Source organism: Ambystoma mexicanum, chromosome 3q (assembly GCF_040938575.1).
Source record: "Ambystoma mexicanum isolate Mex_15411 chromosome 3q, UKY_AmexF1_1, whole genome shotgun sequence".
NCBI lineage: Eukaryota > Metazoa > Chordata > Amphibia > Caudata > Ambystomatidae > Ambystoma > Ambystoma mexicanum.
In genome coordinates this window covers 79,646,688-79,665,039 of record NC_090926.1, presented here as the reverse complement: position 1 = coordinate 79,665,039, position 18,352 = coordinate 79,646,688, and positions in this window count along the sequence as shown.

Sequence of the window (18,352 nt, the reverse complement as noted above, 5' to 3'; positions counted from 1 at the left end):
TTGTGTTATGCCACGGATAAAGTGGTTTTTGATATTTACGTACTCATTTCTATGACTTTTAACTTAAATAAATACCAATATATTTCCTGTACAATGTCCTGGTTCTTGGCTCATTGTTAGCTCATGAGGGAGAGATCCAAGGGGCATGATATGTGTTTGAGATAGGGCTAAAGAAAATAATCTGTTAAACAGTTTGTTGTGTCACCACTTGAGTGGGGAGGGAAGGAACTCCCCATGTTGAGGGTTGCTTCTCAATAAACCGTTACAATGGGTTTGAATGATTTTCATGAGGGGGCACACGTAGATGTGGAAAAGCAGAGGAGAGAGTCTTGATCCCTGTTGGACTCTGCAGTAGATGTTATTTGAGATGAACGGTGGTAAGTAGATTCTTTCAGTTAGATTTGTGAGGAAGGAGGTAAGCCACCTTTAGTGTGGATTACTGTATGCCACATTCCAATATTTCTTTTATTAGTGTTGCATGGCTAATTGTGTCAAAAGCCGCAGATATGTCCAATAGTTTGAGGGCCAATGGGGTGACATTGTCTGAATTTATTTTCAGATTGTCTCTTATCGATAGGAGCTCTGATTCTTTTCCTCTCATTGGTCTGAAGCCAACTCGTGACCGGTCGAGTATTCTGTTTCTTTCGACATATTGAAGTATAATCCTGTATACATGGTTCTCCAGGATCTTTGCTGGGTAGGACATGTTGGATATCAGTCTGTAGTTGCTTCAGTCTTTTTGATTCCTCTTTTTACCTGTGATTTGATGTATGCTGATTTGAAGGGGGTTGGTACAATTGCTATTTTGAGTGACAGGATCATTACGTTTCGGTTTGAAGATGTCTGGGGTGTAGGGGTCCCTTGGAGAACCTGCAAGGTTGGTGATTGGTTCTAGGCAGGTCAGTCTTGTTGTAGTCAGTGTTTCGCCCATTGTCTGTGGTTTGATAGTTGTGATTGTATTAGCGCAGGTTATGTTGATAGTCTGTTGGATTGTTTCTATTTTTGATCTTAGGTGGTTGGTGATGTTGTCACATAGTGGTTGTGTCAGGATGATGGCTTTCATGGAGTAAGAGTTTTTTTTTTATCTCTCGATGATTCTGAAGAGTTCTTTCTGTGGATAGTTTGCTGATTCAATTCTCGTGGGGTAGTATTAGTATTTCCTTTTTTTGCTTTGCGTACTGTTGATTTGCATAGTCTGAGCTGTCGTTAGTATTTTATTTATTTATGTCAGTTTTACTTTTCCCTCCATGTTTTTTTTCCATTTTGCATTTTTTTTTAGTTCTTTCAGCTCTTCTGTGAACCTTTTTGCGGGCAGATTCTTTGGTGTGGCTTTAAAAGGTTTTGCTGGTGCCAGGTGGTCCAGCGCCTCAGTAATCCAAATGTTGAGTGTGTTTTCCGCTACATCAGCGATTGTTTCGCTTGGCTCTGTTGTGCTACATAGGGTCAAGGCTAGTAAGTATGTTAAGTACTCCGAGTCTGGGTTCTTGAAGTTTATTTTCTTGCTGGTGTGGAGTATTTCCTTTCCAGCTAGTAGGCAGGTTTGAAATTTGATGTAGAATGTTTTCAGGCAATGGTCAATCAATACCCTTGCTGTAGGGGGTGTGGATGGACATAGTACTTCTCTGCAGAAGATTGCATCCAGGGTGTGTCCAGCAGTGTGGGTGAATCTATTTACTATTTACTTCAAGTGCAGTGTTTCCAGGAGTATGCAGCATGAGTTCCCTTGGGTTTTGTTTTCTTTTATTAACCAAATGTTGAAGTCTCCCATATATAGTCTCCCTGATATCAACATAGGACTAGAAGAATGGAAAAAGAAGGAGATAACAGCAACAAAGGATTTGCACTCATCGATCCCACCACATATAGTCCCAGAAAAAGTATGAGCCCCACTTTCACAGGATGAATTTGTGGAAACAATGTTAAATTAAATTGTGGAATACACCCAAAATAGAAAACAAAAACAAAATGATAATGGATGCAAAGGTGGTTCCAACACAACAGGCTAAGAAAACTATAATCAGAAAAGGAAAGGACTAAAATGAAGAAACTCTATTATATTCCTATGAACTTTGCATTCTACTGAAGAAGAAGCAAATACATTCTGTGACGGATTAGGAGGAGGACAATGACTCTTTGAGGACATTTCAAGGACGTTTTTCTTAAAGATTATATGTAATGCCTGGCTTTCCCTATCTCTCGGGGGTGTTCCCCACCTTTTGAACTAACTAAGGTGCTCATCAGACATCTGAGAATGTCCAAAAGAAAAGTACCCACAATTCGAACTAAGCCTAATTGATACTACCACTATTCTAACAACTAAAGAAAGGAAAATGGCTCCCTTCTCCTCAAGCTTGCTTCTTGCAGGTTTCTTCTTCTCAGTTCTCGTTAATATGATATTTTTAAGAAGTCTTTTATGACCCTTTCAGTCCGTTCATATAGTTCCTTCAGAACCATGTTACACTCCTTTCCTTTCCCAGGGTTTGGTTTCTTTAACCTTTAACAACTGCTTATATAATGTTGTTTTCCCTCTTTCCCGGAGTAGGGATGCCCACTGTCTGTAATTGACTCTCTTTATCTCTTCTTCTCCTTTTTTAGATCACAGTATTTTATCTTATCAGTTGCTGTCTTTTGACAGATATTCCAGTTTGCCCTTTTCCTAAGGTCTGCTCTCTCACACTTAGTGTGTCTTAAAGCTTCTACGGCATTCATATTTCTCTCATTAAACATTTGGCTTATCTCCTCAGGTGTTTGTTTCTTAAATACAGTGGGCCTCATTACAACCCAGGCGTTAAGGGTTTAACGGCGCCGTCGGCGCGGTGAACTCTTAACGCCTGATTACCATTTTAACGCCTGCTTTTAGCAGGCGTTAAAATGCAAGGCGCTAACCCGCCTTGGTGCTAATTATGGCACCGTAATTTATGGTGCCGTAATTAGCGCCTTCCCCACTCTCATTATGCCCTATGGGGCAAAAATGGGAATGGGGAAGGGTAAATGGGAAATGGGGATTTACTGCCCCACTCACCTTGGAATGGGGCGGTAAATCCGCCATCCACCATGGTGTAAAAGGAGTTTACACCATGGTGGTAAAGTAGGGAATTTACCGCCTGGGTTGTAATGAGGCCCAGTGTCTCTTTGATAGTTGATTATATTAAGGTTGCGAAGTGGACTTTAAAATGGCCTGTTTTGTCTGTTGTTCCCGCCGTGACCCTGCACTGAAGATGTCAGTAGGATAGTCTTTACATTGCTGCACATCACGGACTTTAACCTGGCCACCTCCCCAACGCTGGTGAAATCCATTTAAACTGATGCGCGCATGCGCCCTTGCGCGCGCGCCCTTGAGAAGTGGCCTTTGAAGTGGCCTGTTGTGTCTGTTTGGTCTGTGGGGCTGTTAGGGCTGTCAGGTAATTTAGTCATTATTATTAAGCTCTGCTAATGGCTGTATACGCGTCTGTTTAAGACCCGTAATCTTCATGCTATAGTTAATCACTGTATGTTCGTGTAATCTGTAGCTGTTTAGAAGGCTACTGACTACTACTTGTTAGAGAGCAAATTGCAAAACATGAGTTTGAAAAAAATCTGTGAAAAGTAAACGATATCCTGCACCTGTGACACTTGTTAATCAAATGGCTACTAGAATGTACATTGCGCGTGCTGCCGCTGCGTTTCTCTCAGACTCACCTTATTTAGCAGAGGAACTTATAGAATGTGCACAACAATGTTCATTGGAACAGAGAATGAATGAAGACTCTCATATAGGTGATAGCATTGTTCAAATCTCTGAAAGCTCCCAATCATTGTTTGCGGAAGACGGTAACATGCACGTGGTGAATCAAGCTGATGCCTCACCAGATAATGACGACAAGGCTGAGAAAGAATGTTATCCATATGTTGATACTCCACAGATTTTTTATTCAGGTGAAAGTTCGCTGTTGGCTCTGGTGCAGCACCTGGATAAAAGTGTGGACAATGAAGCTAATGCAGAGCTGCTGCATTCCATTACTAAAAACAAACGTGTGTTTGATGCTTCCTCCTCTGAAATGCAATCCCTAATGTTGATAGAACTGAAAACACACTTGAGATTGTTAAATGTAATGGTGCTGGCCTTTACAGCTCTGCCTGAGCTAATTAACAATATACTAAGCAGAACACACGTCGAGGCCGCTTTTAATATGCAAGAATCATCGTCTGTGTGTGATGATGTACCTGTGAAAACATGTGTGGTAGCTGATAAAGAAATGCATAAAGCACCAACAAAGTGTAGTGATGCAACTGTTAACATGTTGTCTTCAGGTGTTTGTTTGGAGAATACTTTAAGCTTAGGGGTTATAGCAGATTCAAATCAAGAAAAAGTTATACACAACCCAAACAACGGTATTATGAAACCTGATGGTGTAACTGCCATAAGTGATGATGATGATACTTCTGCATTTGTTGAGAAAATATCTAAGAGAAAAGAGAAAAAGCAAAAAAATAAACAGGCTAAAACTGCACAAGGGAATTAACACCTCCTCACGGAAATTCATGAGAAATGTCGATATACACGATGCCTGGTCTGAACGATAGGTCTGCGTCAAGGGAAGGAAGGCAATTGAATCCAGCAATAACAATGTCCCTCCTCCTATCGAGCCATCTAGTAAAAGGGAGGCTGTCACTACAGAAAATAGCAGCAACATAATACCAACTGAATATAGTGAGGGCACCACTACGCTCTCAGAGGTAATGAAGAAGAAAGTAGTCTCAGACAGGATTGACAGCAATTTAAGTGCCTTGGAAAGAGGAGTTCAAGATATCTTTAAAAATCCAGACGCTCCATCTAGACCGAATACTCCAGTTACCACGGTTAATGCCGACCCTTTGATCCCTGTGATTCAGCCCGATTATAACACAAATATCAGTATGTAAAGCATGCAAGGTAATAAAGTTGGAAATTCACCAACATGTGCTACTGCTCAAGTGGTTGAACCCAAATCCAGTTTCTCTGATAAAAAGACAGTGTGTCCCCAATCTGTGCAATCTGTTGAAAACAATGCCTTAGCCCCAATCAATTTAAGGGAAATTCATGAGGTGGCTAACAAAAATATGGTTAGTGAGTCGCGGCTTAGTAGAGAAGTAATTAGCTCACTTATTGATGATCTTTTGAACCAAAACTCAATGACGCAAAATGACTGCTACCTAATATATCTGATCTATCACAAGGTAATTAAGCAAATGTGAATATTATAAAGAGTCAGAACTTATCTAGCAGATTGATTGATACATCTAACACAAAAGTAAGCCCAGGACAAGGAAGAGCAGCAGTTAACGCAATGCAAAATGGTGATTATGTGAGTATGGCAATATCAGATTATACTCACAGGGATAAAGATGCTAGGAGGTCTGATGGTCAAAACCTCAGAAGTCCTATTTATCCGAATGAACCAAGTTTAGTAATATACTATGTGTTTGATAAAGGAGGCCCAAGAGCCCTAAACAGGCATTACCTCTTAAATCTGTTCAGCGAAATAGCGGAATTAAGTTTGATATCCCCTGCTGATATTCAACTTGTTGATTACATCCACAATGAGAGGTTTGACTATGCTAGGTTAATTATAGTATCTCCCCTGGTGAGGTCTTTGATATTAAAAGAGGCTGGTGCTCTGCAAAAAAGAGGTTTTGACGTACTGCAATATTATGATGGACCCCAAAGTGTCGATACCTTCAGATATCCTGAAAATAACATACAGGACTCTGTAGGATATGGTACGGCAAGTATTGGTTCACAAATTCATCCTAATAAGGAGTTTGGTATGTCTGCCATAGCTGAAGCCAGGTCTCAACTGGCTGACATGCAGGAATGGAGGACGCTTTGTATGTCTCTGAGAGAATCTATAGACAAATTGAAATTGGCTAAGTTATCACTTTAGCAAGCACACGCCATTTAGTCTTATCTCATGGAATACAAGGGGTTGCACACACTTACAGGGTAATTCATAGAATTCAGCGCACAAGTAGCGCACGCGGCTGGCGCACAGCGTGCGCGTGCGATAGTCTGCGCCAGCCGCGTGCGCCAAAACCGAATCCGGCGCACAGCGTATTCCGGGATTTTAGCTTCCCCAGGCAGCCGTGGCGCACAGTGACGCAGCGACTCGCTGCAGCGCCAGTTACGCCCCCAGGAACGCCCCTTGCGCTGGGAAATCTCATAAAAATCACAAACCAGCGCAAGGGGCTGCGCTAACCCTGGACCATCACGGCAAGCGGCCCATGCGATTTTCAAGGGTGCGCGGGAAGTTTCACACGTCAAATCCCAGGCTACGTCCATTTCAGGGGTGCGCGGGAAGTTTCACACGCGAAAATCCAGGGTACGTCCATTACAGGGGTGCGCGGGAAGTTTCACATGCGAAAAGCTAGGCTACGGGAATTCCAGGGGTGCGCGGGAAGTCCCACACGCGAAAAGCCAGGGTACGTCCATTACAGGGGTGCGCGTGAAGTTTCACACGTGAAAAGCTAGGCTACGGGAATTGCAGGGGTGCGCGGGAAGTCCCACACGCGAAAAGCCAGGGTACGTCCATTACAGGGGTTCGCGGGAAGTTTCACACGCGAAAAGCTAGGCTACGGGAATTCCAGGGGTGCGCGGGAAGTCCCACACGCGAAAAGCCAGGGTACGTCCATTACAGGGGTGCGCGGGGAAGTTTCACACGCGAAATCCCAGGCTACTTCCATTTCAGGGGTGCGCGGGAACGTTTCACACGCAAAATCCCAGGCTACGTCCATTTCAGGGGTGCGCGGGAAGTTTCACACGCGAAAAGCCAGGGTACGTCCATTACAGGGGTGCGCGGGAAGTTTCACACGCGAAAAGCCAGGGTACGTCCATTACAGGGGTGCGCGGGAAGTTTCACACGCGAAAAGCTAGGCTACGGGAATTCCAGGGGTGCGCGGGAAGTCCCACACGCGAAAAGCCAGGGTACGTCCATTACAGGGGTGCGCGTGAAGTTTCACACGCGAAAAGCTAGGCTACGGGAATTGCAGGGGTGCGCGGGAAGTCCCACACGCGAAAAGCCAGGGTACGTCCATTACAGGGGTTCGCGGGAAGTTTCAAACGCGAAAAGCTAGGCTACGGGAATTCCAGGGGTGCGCGGGAAGTCCCACATGCGAAAAGCCAGGGTACGTCCATTACAGGGGTGCGCGTGAAGTTTCACACGCGAAAAGCTAGGCTACGGGAATTGCAGGGGTGCGCGGGAAGTCCCACACGCGAAAAGCCAGGGTACGTCCATTACAGGGGTGCGCGGGGAAGTTTCACACGCGAAATCCCAGGCTACTTCCATTTCAGGGGTGCGCGGGAACGTTTCACACGCGAAATCCCAGGCTACGTCCATTTCAGGGGTGCGCGGGAAGTTTCACACGCGAAAAGCCAGGGTACGTCCATTACAGGGGTGCGCGGGAAGTTTCACACGCGAAAAGCTAGGCTACGGGAATTCCAGGGGTGTGCGGGAAGTCCCACACACGAAAAGCCAGGGTACGTCCATTACAGGGGTGCGCGTGAAGTTTCACACGCGAAAAGCTAGGCTACGGGAATTCCAGGGGTGCGCGGGAAGTCCCACACGCGAAAAGCCAGGGTACGTCCATTACAGGGGTGCGCGTGAAGTTTCACACGCGAAAAGCTAGGCTACGGGAATTGCAGGGGTGCGCGGGAAGTCCCACACGCGAAAAGCCAGGGTACGTCCATTACAGGGGTGCGCGGGGAAGTTTCACACGCGAAATCCCAGGCTACTTCCATTTCAGGGGTGCGCGGGAACGTTTCACACGCGAAATCCCAGGCTACGTCCATTTCAGGGGTGCGCGGGAAGTTTCACACGCGAAAAGCCAGGGTACGTCCATTACAGGGGTGCGCGGGAAGTTTCACACGCGAAAAGCTAGGCTACGGGAATTGCAGGGGTGCGCGGGAAGTCCCACACGCGAAAAGCCAGGGTACGTCCATTACAGGGGTGCACGGGAAGTTTCACACGCGAAAAGCTAGGCTACGGGAATTCCAGGGGTGCGCGGGAAGTCCCACACGCAAAAAGCCAGGGTACGTCCATTACAGGGGTGCGCGGGGAAGTTTCACACGCGAAATCCCAGGCTACGTCCATTTCAGGGGGGCGTGGATAGTTGAACACGCTACTCCGATCGTTGGGTCTTCACAGGTCTTCCCTGTACAGCCTCCACGTCCCCTGCATGCAGTCCACACCACAGGGGATTACCCTGCACACCTGCTCATGACTCCCACCCCCCAGCAGTCATGGGGCACCCTCCACCAGGCCCCCACCCATGTCTCCCACCACCCCCACCCCCCAGCAGTCATGGGGCACCCTCCACCAGGCCCCCACCCATGTCCCACTCATGCCTCCCACCACCCCCACCCCCCAGCACTGTGGGGCACCTGCCAGCAGGCCCCCACTTATGTCCCACTCATGCCTCCCACCACACCCACCCCCCAGCACTGTGGGGCACCTGCCAGCAGGCCCCCACTTATGTCCCACTCATGCCTCCCACCACCCCCACCCCCCAGCACTGTGGGGCACCTGCCAGCAGGCCCCCACGTATGTCCCACTCATGTCTCCCACCACACCCACCCCCCAGCACTGTGGGGCACCTGCCAGCAGGCCCCCACTTATGTCCCACTCATGCCTCCCACCACACCCACCCCCCAGCACTGTGGGGCACCTGCCAGCAGGCCCCCACTTATGTCCCACTCATGCCTCCCACCACACCCACCCCCCAGCACTGTGGGGCACCCTCCACCAGGCCCACACAGATGTTCCCCTGCCAATAGGAAATCACAATACAGATCCCAGGATCCCATGGGCAACCACATCCCACCCCATGTCACCCCAGTCCATACACACATCCAAGGTACACATCCATTCAAAAATCAAATACCCATTACATGATACATAACCAATGAGCAGTATGCGCATGAGTCCAAGTCCGTCAGACTCACACAATGGCAACACATGACTGTGAAAACCCAGATTGTGACAGTCAACAAACCAATGAGAGAAGTCCACACAATAGAATCAAAAGAACAATGTATTAAAATGTAAGAAGGAAAAAAAAAGAAACACCTAAATGAATACACAAAGTAACAGGTAAAAAACAAAAAAAATCTAATGAAAGGTGAAATCCAAAAGAACAGGTGCAAAGTCAATCAAAATGGAAATCAAAAACAAACACATTGCCCCATGGTCCAAATAATAAAATCGAAAATATCCACAAACTATGTACAAAGATGATTGTCCGGGTCCAATATCCCTAAAAACCATAAAATGAAACCTACCCAAAACCTAACTAATGCTAACTATATACAAAAAACGTGGGCCATTGTCCAATCAACCCAAATAATAAATAAAAATAAAGGAAACCTACTATCTACATAACTATATACAAAGGCGGCGGGCCAGTCCTGCGGCTCACTGAGAGATGTTATTGGCCAGGGCATCATCGAACTCCCTTTCTATCTCCCCGAGGCGTTCATCCTCAATGGCCCCGAGGGCCCGCAGGGCTGACGCAGTGTCCACCTCCAAGCCCCTGCGGATCTCCTCGAGGCACTCGGCACGCCTCAGGGCCCTCTGCATGGAGTCCACCGCCCTGACCATAGCGAGCCGCCCCTCTTCTGCCCGCCGCCTCTCCGCATCTATTGCGTGGCCTAACCGCTGCCACACGGAAGACAAATTCTGTCCAGGGTCCTCCTGCCCTCCAGCCGATGGCTGCCCCTCCGATGTTGATGGCCCCGAGCCATGACGCCTCCCACGTCGCTGCCGCTGCCTCTGCAGCCACTGCCTCTGCCAGCACGACGGCATCCAGGCTGATGGTATCCACCGACGCCGTCGTGCACGTTCCCTGCCTGATGATGCCGGCACATCCTCCACCTGCAGGGGTCCAGTTGCCATGGTGTCCACACCAGCTGGACCACCGACTCCCGACTGTGGCAGGGATGGGATCCCCACTGAGCCGGCTGCATTGGTCGGGGCAGGTCCACAGGGGGCCCTGGTGTCAACTGGGCCGGAAGACGGCAAGGAGAACGACCGGCGCATACTTTCCACAGAGGAGGAGATGCCCGACACATTGGCCATCACCTGCAGAAAACCCGCGCCAATGGCAGATCCCAACTGGGCCACGTCGGCACGGTGCTCTTCGTGATGATGTGCGTGCTCCTCCCGGGAAGCACGCACGTCATCACGAATGACCCCGTGCGCAACGCGACCCCAATCAGGACCTTTTCCATGCGCCCACGGGTCCCCTCGTCCGCAGGTGGAGGGGAGTCAGATGACATAGACACCCCCTCCACCTGCGGACGGGCCTGGGACGGGGCATCCATGCTGGTGCATGGTGGTGCACTCACAGGGTCAGGGACAGCGACATGCACAGGCACCTCCACGGCGACCTGTGCTGCCTCCTGCCCCTGGCCCTGGACTGCACCACTTGCACCAGCAGGGATGCCCCCACCAGGCCTCAGGTGTGCCTCAGTCTCGGCCGCCTCCTCCTCTGTAGAAACCACCAACCTGGATGGCTCCTTGCCCTCTTCCGCTGTAGCTGGCCCCTGTGGGGGCTCACCCACCCCTTCCGCCGCAGCCGTGGGGGCATCCCCGCCGTCTACCTCCACAGCGCCGTCTCCGCCCTCTCCATCACTAGCCGCTGCATAGAGGGAGACATAGAACACAAGCATCAGAGCACTGTACAATGGTCCCCTACACAGGAAGCAATATCAGATGACTGGCAATGGTAAAGTACACTTCTATCATGTCCCTCCACAACACATGGGTCAGGCAATACACACATGCAACACCCATGGTCCATGGCATGCACATCAACATACATGTCCACTGCACTCTTCTAAAGTACGATGTCATGGAACTCACATGCATCATTGGTCATGCAAATCACACGCACACACTTCACCTCTGTCACATCCATGTGGCCTCGTACATCACAAACACAGTGGATACAAGGATGATTAGGCAGCATCAGTGAATCTGTACAGTGTCACAGACATGTGTCATGCATCCATGCCATTCAAAAGTCACAGACATGCAGGTCAAGCACACCGACCTCGACACCATACATGTACCTGGCATCAGCATCCATCCCTCACCCACACCCATGTCCACGAACATACACTTGCATGCTCACATGTGTCCAATCTGCATAGGCCTCCTCAGGTTGCATAGCAACACATACAACAACCATGTGATCCACAAATTACTGGTCGCACATGCATCGCCATGACAACACTGCACACATACATGCCTACAAGGCCCATTCCACACATACAGCATCACACAACCAGCACACTGCAACATGCACTGTCTCACACAGCAATGCCTGCACACTTACCGCTCAACTCCAGACGGGTCTCCCTCTCAAGGACCTGGGAGTGGAGCGCTGGGTGTATGCGTGCCAGGACCCTCATTTGGATCGAACTCATGTGGCCCCGGCCCCCCTCCACGAGGCGCCGGGCCTTTGAGAGGGTCCTGGACCTGCAGTCCTCCCAACGCTTCCTGACATGTGGGTTGTCGCGGACTGCCACCCCCTCCGCGTTGATGGCAGTCACGATGTCGTCCCAGATCCGAGTCCGTCCTTCATAGTTGGCGCGGCTACTTCCGAAGAGGGCATCATACTGCCCCAGGACTCGCTCCACCAGGACCCCAACCTCGGTGACACTGAAGCTGGGGCCCCTCTGCCTCTCTGGCTGGGGGTTGCCAGTGGTGCCAGATGTTTCAGTGCCCGACATGGCAACCCCAGAGGCAGGAGTGGGTGGGCAACTTGGTCCTGGGGCTGGGCTGTGGAGTGGTGTTCTTCCAGTCGGGAGTCTTCAGTTCCAGCAGGGGTGGACACAGCAACTGTACGCCTGCAGATGGCTGATGTGCAGGCACCAAATGGCAGGGCACGGTGGCAGCAGGCAGGCAGGCAGGCAGCAGCAGATGGCACGTGGGAGGCTGCTCGGGGCACTGGGGGGCAGTAACTCGGCCTTCTGGGCAGGAGCGTGGTCTTCCGTGTGTGAACGCGTGGCCAGCTTGATACGGAGTGAATTGGCACGTGAAAATCATGCACGTCTGCGTGGAATCCGAGGAAAGGCCCTCAGCGCGTAAGCACGTCAGCACGCGTACGCGATTTCATTGGTCCAAAGGGCCAGGCGCGTAAGCGCGTCTATAACGCACGGCCGTTTCCCAACCCGCGTGATTGGTCCAAAGGGCCAGGCGCGTAAGCGCGTCTATAACGCACGGCCGTTTCCCAACCCGCGTGAAAAAATAAACCTCCCGCGCGAGCGCGTCAGCACGCGTACGCGATCTCATTGGTCCAAAGGGCCAGGCGCGTAAGCGCGCCTATGACGCACGGGTGTTTCCCAACCCACGTGAAAGAAACACAAGCCAGTGTCAATGCGTGTGATTGGAGGCTGGCCCTTCAGCGCCTACACGCGGAAGTGACGCAGGACCTGTGGGCCTGCATAAAAGGTACATGTAGAATGCCATTTCCTTGTACGTGCTTTTCGTGGAGAGCGAGTTGGTGTATTCTGTACTTCTTGTCAGTTGACACGCGATTTACTTCACGGCGTTCAAAGGTCGTACTCCCTGTTACCTCTGACAGCTTTTCTCTATTGCTCTTTTTCCTGGGCCTGTTTCCTCACACAGCGTTCCCTTCTACTGTTGTCCTGTCTCCTCAGACAGCGTCCCATTCTTCTTTTGGCGGGGGTGTTGCCAACGCGCACACGCGCGTCTTTTTGACGCATTTCTCCCTGGCAGACGGTGAGTTGCGCACGCATCTATCATCTGTGCTTGCCCCGTGTGTCACGTACCTCTTCAGAGGTCAATCTAGGCTGCGTGTGACACGCATACGTTCATTCTTGTGTTACTGGATGCCACAGCGTAGTGCAGGGTTTTTTATACGCACACGTGGTCTAGGAGGGGTATCGTGCACGTTCCTTAACTTTTTTGGGGTGCCTGTGCGTTGCGTGACCCGTCATCTTTCCCCAGGGGTGTCATATAGCCTTGCCACTGCACTAGGGTACGAATACCATCTGGTACCCAACCCCTTTGACACCCAATTGCCCAGGACAATTGTGCACACCCACTCCCATACGCACAATAACATCAATGCCATGGTTGGGAGGCGTGCAAGCCGTAAGGGTGGCAAAGGTGGCCGAGCCACACGTGGTGGCCGTGGAGGATCCACTAGGGGACGTGGTTGTGACTTGCAGGGTGCCCCTGTCCCCCCCAGTCTGGAGGACCAGTCAGGGACACCCATGCCCCCCCCCTCCCCCCCAGGTTGAGGGTCATGTGGCTGATACCAACCCTGATCAGCCCTTGTTGGACCAGCCCATTGTGGCACCAGACCTGTCCGAGGGTGACTCCATCGCTGACATCCAGGTCAGCAGGTCCACTGCACGTGCACCGGTGCACATTGGTGTCATCAGGACACGCGCATCTATGCCAGATAGGTCATCTGCTGCCCCCCGTGGGCAGGGTGTGTCTCCATCCACCCCACCTCTCATACACCCTGCCAAGACTGTGTCGGTCCTAGTTCATGCACCTCAGATCAGGCCTGACCCTATCCCTCTACCCCCAATGCCTGCACCTACTCCCATGCTGAGTGTGCAATCCCACACACCCAGTACTGAGTCCACCACGGCTCCTGCCCCTAGTGTCCACAGCGGCGTAGGACACTCTGGATCCCCACCCCCTTCCAAGCGGAAGAGGAAGAGTGCACGTCTGGCACAGGCTGATGCCCCAGGCACGGCTGCACAGTCCGGCCCATCAAGGAAGCCCAGCTTCACAGACGCCGAACTGAATGCACTTGTTCAGTATGTGTCAGACCATGATAGGGAAATGGTCATCGTTGCAGGGTCCAAGACCACACATGCCAGACGCCAGGCACACTGGCAGACCATTGCTGACAAAATAAGTGCCCTTGGAGTAGTGAGGCGCACAGCTAGTGATTGCCAGAAGCGCTGGAATGACCTTAAGCGCAGGGCAAAGGATAAGCTGGCCTCAAGTCATGCCGCAACCTTGGTGACTGGAGGTGGGTCCCCAGCACAGGAAATAGAACTCACACCACACGAGTCCGTAGCTGGATCCTACGTCACCGAGGGACAACTCCAAGGTGTGGGAGATCTCCCTGATTACGAGGCATCATCCGGTGAGTGCACATGCATGTGTGTTATATCCATGTGCATGGTGTGTGTGCGAAGCCTTCATGTTGGGTGCCTGTCAAGGGGGTGTGTGGCAGAGTTGATAGTGTCACCCATGTGCCTCATCCAGTATGTTCAGTGCAACACCATGTGCCCACACCACTATCCCTACTGGCAACAGTGCACATATGGCCCTACACCATGGAAGTTCCCCTTGAATTGTCATTTTGTCACGACATTGTTGCTCATTCTCCCCTGTCTATTCATCTTATGTCTTACATACCATTCCTACACTTTCCCCCAGCCATTCAAGTTCCATCGTCACATGCCTGACATGCAATGATACCACATGCTAATGCGTCCTCTGTATATACATGGCACTCAACATGCTGTCATACTCTGGAATTTGCCTTGACACCCACCTCCTACCTGTGTGCTCTTGTTCCGTCTGGTTTCAAGCCCCATTCCCTCACACTCCATGCTGCTCTTCATGGTCTATCTTCCCTGACTTCTACTGTTCAGACCATCGTGCCCTACTCACGACACCTGCTTGCAAACAGTCCAATGAGGGCACCCTGCCCTCCAATGCGACCCACCCTATTGCTGACAAGTACATCTGAGCCTACTCAAGGTTAACTCTCACTGACATCTGCTCATACATGCCTTTGCCTGTCCCATGGACCCTTCACATGGTCCCAGTCCTCTCTCCTTGCTCCTCTTCCACCATCAATGGTGTGACCCGTTGGGGTGTACTCTTGGCCTCCTTCCAATCCTCAGAGGCCACAATTGATGTGTATGGTAATGGGAGCATCTCAGTCCAAGGCCCTCAGGCCAACCTTATTCTCCTTGACAAATGCTACCCACATCTCATCAACTTCCTTTCCTCTCCTGCTGTCCCCCCTCCTCTCTCCTCATCTATCCTGCACTGCCTCCCTGCACCCTCCCATGATCCTTCTCCGCCTCCCACTCCAACTCCTACACATGCTGCACCTCTGATCTGTAGCACTCCCCGTAAGTCCTACAAGGCTGTCAACCTCCTCCACATTTACACTCCTTACTCTGCCGCTGCATCAGGCATTCCTCCAATATATGTCACTTACATGAGGTAATGCACCTTGACATCCTTGGTCTCATGGAAACATGTCTGACGGCCAGCTCTGTCTGCATCTTTGACACACTCCTACCTGACGTTCAGGAGATCCTCTCCTTGGCCCGGCACTACTGTGCAGGGGGGGTGTGCCCTTGCCTTCCCTGAGGGTATTCCTGCCACTGTCACTCCTACGTAGACCTACTCCCCTCTGGAATGGCTTGTGTGACATCTCTCTCCATCTCACCTCGACATTCACAAACTGTGCGTACTGTGTATCGGAAAACTGGTCAAATTTACTACTTCCTTTCTGAGTGGCCTCACCTCTCCTCCTCACTCATGTCCCCAGACACTGAAATCCTCTTCCTTGGTGATGTACGCATCCACCTGCATGCTTGTTGTCCCCCCCACGTGACTTTTCCGTGACCTCAGCAACTCCCTATCACCCTCTAAACTCCCGTCTGTCCCTACTCATTCTGCAGGGCACACTCTTGATGCTCTGATCTCATCTGACCTTCCCCTCTCCATCCCTCTCTGCACTCCTCTCTCCTGGAGTGATCACTTTCTCCTCTCCTCCCACCTCACCCTCACCACCCCACAGGCAAAGCCACCCTCACCACAGTCACACACCTTCTTGGTATTCCAACCCATGAAGTGTGTGTCAGTCGAGGCTTATGCTGCCAAAATCTCCCCCCCATCCAGCTCCCCCTTAGGCTCACTCCCATCCTGACAGGGCCCACTCCATGCTCCACTCTATGTCAGGTACACTGGATGTCTTTGCCACGGTCATGACAATCCGCCTGAAGCCCCATGCCAATGCTGACTCCTGGCATGACTCGGATCTTGTGAACCCAAAACACAGGTGCCGGGTGGCAGAGAGGAAATGGCCTGCATCATGCTCATCCTCTGGCAAACTGGCCTGCCGCCTGCTCCAAAGGCAATAGCGTCTCACCCTTCTCACCAAGATGAGAGCCCCAATCCAAGGGCACATATCTGCGGCATCTGACAACTCTGCAGGACACATTGAAATCTGCAAGGACCTTGCCGAGCCAGATGCAGTGTGTACCTCCCCTGTCCCCTCCGAGCCCACAGCACTGCATGACTGTCTCTGTACCCCTATAGGCCACCCCCCCAGCACTTGTCTGCGCCTACCACCATCTGCCCTCGACGTTAAGTCCTACTTACCTTGTACAGCACTTCCAGCCGCAACTTCCCCTTGCACTTCATTGTGCCACCCACCTCTGCACTTGCGTTACATGAATGACACCAGCACCAGTAGGATTGTTGAATGGCATCCCCTTCTGCCCCACCACCCCTCAGTGCTCCGCTGTACCTTCATACATTTCTGTACAGGTGCTTCACGAATGCTATATGAATCCATTACAGGTGATGGGGAGGTGGAATCTCATTGTTTACTGCATTTTGTTAATGTTGACAAGGCACTGTGCATCGTGGCCAATTGGGACTAGCAGATCCATGTCCAACATGTTAACTTCTTGATGTGATGAAGCAATGTCAGGACCAGAGTGGCCAAAATCCAAATTAGTTGCCCTCCTCTCCCTCTTCACTTGGTGGCTATGTCACATGCCATGTGTGTGATGGCATGTGCATTTGACATGGCAATCACCGGCCAATGTGTGATGCCAGTGCTAGGCAGCATGGGGAGCAGGCGTTGCTCTCCATTCTCTGTGTCATCATTGTGTGCCCTGAGCCTCCCCTCCAGACCCAGTGATGGTGAATGCATAGGAGGTTTCCCAGTCATGTGGGACATGTGTCATTGAACTACTGGCTCTGTTGTTCATCAGCCTTTGTTGTATGCCATGGTGCTAATGCCTGTTTCCATTTCTCTCTTTCATGTCTTTGCAGGGGACGACGCACTTGTTGATGCTGGGGATGTGGTGGTGGAGCCGTCCCAGGAGGGCAACCCGGGCCGACCTTCCACAAGTGAGGGACGTGGTGTGTTTGTGGGTGAAAACCCACAAGTGCTGCAGGTCGTGCTGTCGAGGGGTGTCTCTGGGGGTTCCTCCCCCGAGCAGTATTCAGGTGTAGACTCGGAGGATGACACCTATGTGCAGTCACAGGTGAGTGTTCTTGGGAGAGAATCTCCTCTGTCCGACCCACCTGCAGCCGGGTTATTGCCCTCAATGGGGATGTCAGTGTCGGCAGCTCAGCCTCCGGTGGTTACGGATGCAGGGCCACACCACACAATCTCTGATCCTGTTCCTGGGGCTGCAGATCAGAGAGGGAATGCAGTCCTGCAGCCTGAGGCTTTGCCGGCACAGCAAGGCGCAGTCCGCCTTGCCCCAGGCAGGTGTGGTGCCCGCCAACGTGGTGGCCGTATGCCACCTGGCAATACCGCTTGGGAGCAATCCATCTACGGTATGGCCACCCAACAGGCAGCATCATCCGAGATGATTGCACAGGCCATGGATAGGGTGGCCACTTCCATTTTCCCCCCAGAAAGGCTGATGGAGCGACTGGAGCAGGCTACAGAGTCCATTTGCCAGGCACACAGGGAGGACATGTTGGCGTCCAACATGGACAGGCGGGCAGGACTGGCGACTCTGCGGGAATCACTTTCCATGGAGTCCCAGCGCCACAGGGAAGGCCTGAGGGAAGAATTCCATCACCTCAGGTCGACCCTGTCAGAGCTTGAGGCTTCATCCCATAGAAGGACAGAGGAGCAGCTGGAGCGTCTGACACGGACGCTCTCGGCCGAGATGCAGGCAACTCGTGCGGAGGTCAGGTCATCCCGGAAGTTACTGCATGGGGACCTCCGCATGATTATAATCCAGAACCAGACCTTCCAGACCCGCCTGCTTGCAGCCATGGAGGAGCAAACTCGGGCTTTGCGTGGGCTGCCTCCCATTGTCACACCATCTTCTGAGGCAGCTCCCCCACCTCCTGAGTCAGCTGCAGGGTCTGGCCAGAGCGATAGCGACTCATCTCCCACAACAGAGTAGCCGTGTGGGCCACGAGCCTATGGGGTGTTTTTACTTCCCATGATCCACACAGGTGGATTGTGGCGTGCATCCTGTCCTCGGACCTCATAGGTGGCCCCCCCCTCCCCGCCGGCCCTTTCATGGCCATTTTTTCTTATCATATTTTTCTTTTTCAAGTGTGTT